This window comes from Bison bison, unplaced genomic scaffold (genome assembly GCF_000754665.1).
Source record: "Bison bison bison isolate TAMUID 2011002044 unplaced genomic scaffold, Bison_UMD1.0 scf7180017864495, whole genome shotgun sequence".
NCBI classification, from domain to species: Eukaryota; Metazoa; Chordata; class Mammalia; order Artiodactyla; family Bovidae; genus Bison; species Bison bison.
In genome coordinates, this window is record NW_011495054.1 from 8,681,441 (window position 1) to 8,684,761 (window position 3,321).

Genomic DNA, 3,321 nt, shown 5'->3' on the forward strand with positions numbered 1-3,321 from the left:
TATGATATATATACACATGTATATATAAATACATTCATATTTTGCATGTGTGTAATATATATGCAAAATGTATGCATAGACATATGTGCATATATAATACATGCACATACGCATATAAATAGCTTCCCAGGTAGCTTTAGTGGTAAAGAACCCACCTGCCAATGCAGGAGATTTAAGAGACAGGGATTCAATCCCCGTGTCGGGAAGATCCCCTGGAGGAGGAAATGGCAACACACTGCAGTATTCTTGCCTGGAGAATCCCCATGGACAGAGAGGATCCTAGCAGGTTATGGTCCATGGAATGGCAAGAGTTGGACACAACTGAAGCAACTTAGCCCATAGCACTTGTATATAAATAATTCCTTTGCATATATTTGCATATGTATGCTATATACGCATATCCATATATCCATGCAAAACTATATATGCAGTTTATATACATAGTTTTGCAGAGAGATCAACCAAATGGAATTATACCGCAAGAATGCTTTTGTGCCCAGTTCTCTTTCGTTTTTCTCTTCTGTGGCTGGCCTCTCGTGCCATGACCACGGACCTGCAGACCGCAGTACAGTCTATGTCGCAGGTGGTGCCCACTTTATTCAGTCAGGCCCAGATGGATTTGGGACACACAGGTTGTTTGCAGTCTTTTTGCCTCATAAAGAACGCGACAGTAAACATCACCTGCATGATCAGAGTGACCTTTCGAAGTGGGGCGACAGGGATGCAGGCGAAGAGCCCGTGCAGCACCGGATTTGATTAAATCCCTCTGGTGTCACCGAACCTTGGCGTGAGCACATATGCACCCACGCAGGCAAGTCTCTTATTTTCTCTGAGCCTCCGGGTCTCCCTTGTGTAAAAGGTATGCAACCCTCATCCACCATTCCGAAATCCACAAAGCCCTCCCTCATTTGTGGCAAAACTACCCTCTCCCAGTGTGCTGACAGGAGGTTATTAACAGTATGGTAACAGTATTACTGTATGGTTCATGCACTTTGCTGCAGAAATGGTAATACATTTGTGGTTGCCTTTCAACAGTACTTACCCAGGTTTGGGAGTGTTTTTTCAAATTTATCATCCCCCAAAGGGCCCTTTTCACTCTCTGTGGTTTGTTTTTTTTTTTTCGCCTACACTGTGCGGCTTGTGCGATCTTATCTCCCCCCCAACCAGGGATCGAACCCGTGCCCCCTGCAGTGGAAGCCCGGAGTCCTAACCACTGGACCGTCAGGGAATTCCCCTGAAGGACGCTTTTGTAACATTTTTTCTTACTTGCCTTTCCATGAAATTTTAATACCATAGATACTATTGTATATCTGTATGTGTGCATGGGTGCGTGCTCAGTTGCTCAGTTGTGTCCCACTCTTTGCCATCCCATGGACTATAGCCCTCCAGGCTCCTCTCTGTCCGTGGGATTCTCCAGGCAAGAATACTGGAGTGGGTTGCCATTTCCTTCTCCAGGGGATCTTCCGGACCCAGGGGTTGAACCCACGTCTCCTGCATTGGCAAGCGGACTTTTTACCACTGAGCCACCTGGGAAGCCTCTCTGTACATGTACTATATGCATATCTGTGCTTTATACCTTATATTTATAAGGTAGGTCCCCACCAAGAACCAGTTTCTCTGTAGAGAGTGCATGGACCTAGACCAGTGATTCTCAACCAGGGGTGACTTTGCTCCCCAGGGACACTTGGCAATGTCTGGAAACAGTTTGGGTTGTCTTGGCTGTGGGGAAGGGGTTATAGGTAGCATCGGTGAGTACAGACCAGGAATGCTGCTGGCTTCCTCCAGGGCACAGCGAAAGCCCTTCCTCCTACAGTGTGCCGAACTTGCTAGATTGGGAAACCCTCCTCTAGATTCTGCTGGGGCTACCTCCCAATATACAGTATGTCTGCTTGTTGCCTTGCCAAAAATCTGAGTTGTCCCAAGTTTGGAATGCATCTGGTCCCTGGTTTAGGAGTTGGGATGCCAAAACCCACCTCCCAGATTGGTGAGAGGACCGTTTGGGGGCTGATGTGCTAAAGTGTGTTTCTTGCCACCTGGTTGTGGTCCGTGCTCACCCAGGATGAGCCAAAGTGCCCGGGTGCTCAGGGTCCCATGCCTGGATGCTGTCTGCACCTTGAGCAGGTCCTGCTAACTGGGTCCTGCCCCAAGGGTGCTCAGGGCTTTATCCAGCATGCCCAAAAGCTTGCATCAGCATCACCTTCTTCCAAATGGGCCTGTTGTTTCATTTGTAGGCTTTGACCAAGGTGCGCCGTCTGTCTGAACACGTCTCTGGGCTCGGCCAGCTGCCAGTGGTAAACTGGCCTGGAGCCATGCGTGGGCCCGGCTCCTGTGTCCTGGAGCTCCCGACAGAGGCTTCCAAGCTCTCTCACCCACTTGTGACCCAGTGAGTCAGGTGATGTGCGGACGGGACCCTGCAGCAGGCAGTTCTGCCCCGACCTGGGTGCCGCTGCTATGAGTTGGCCAAAGAGACACCGTCCACCAAGCGTTTTCCAGGGCCTCTGGCTTCCCAAGGGCTGGACTAGAAGGCAGGGGTGGATGGAGCTGAGCTGTGAGTTAGAACAGGCAGCACCCTGGACCCTGGGCAGGGCCTTTGAACAAAACCACAGACTGGGCTGGGCACCAGGGGGAAACAGAGCCCTTGGCTCTGTGAACGATGCAACGGCAGCCCGACTGGTTTTCCTCCCGCACCAGGGCCGGCGCTTATCAACAAGGGAGCCGCCAGGCCCAGCGATGGCAGAGAGCTCCCAGCTCAGCCCCTGCCTCACCCAACTCCGGGGGGGTCGCAAGCCTCCCCTGCAGGGCCGCTCTGCAGGGTGGATGGCAGGCGCAGGGCTGTCCTGTCCACAGCGTAGCCCGCTCTTCATAAAGGCGGCATCCGCTTCTCCCTCAGGCTGTCCCGGCGTCTGCGCTGTCTTCTCCCTTCTCCCCACCTGTTCAGTTGAATCCACTTTTCAAGGCCTGGGCCATGTCACGTGCCCTCTCAGCTGCCCCGCCCCCTGCCCCGACCCCCTGTGCCCGCTCTCTTCCCCCTCTGTCAGGAGCCCCTTGGTACTTCAGGTACCTGGGACAGGAAATCACTTTCATTTCACTTATTTCTTTATTCAGTTTTGGCCACGCCGTGTCTTTGTTGCAGTTTGCGGGCTTCTCGTTGCCGTGGCTTCTCTTGTTGTGGAGCACGGGCTCCAGGGCACACGGGCTCCGGGGTACGCGGGCTCTGGGGCGTGCGGGCTCCGGGGTACACGGGCTCCGGGTCACACGGGCTCCGGGGTACGCAGGCTCCGGGTCATGCGGGCTCCGGGGTACGCAGGCTCCGGGTCATGC

General features: G+C 53.1%; 1 protein-coding gene across 1 annotated transcript in view; it reads left to right on the forward strand.

Moving 5' to 3' along the window:
• KIAA1671 (KIAA1671 ortholog) overlaps positions 1-3,321 on the forward strand; it is a 136,995-nt gene that overhangs the window by 103,939 nt on the left and 29,735 nt on the right. The gene's annotated exons all lie outside the window — the stretch shown is intronic.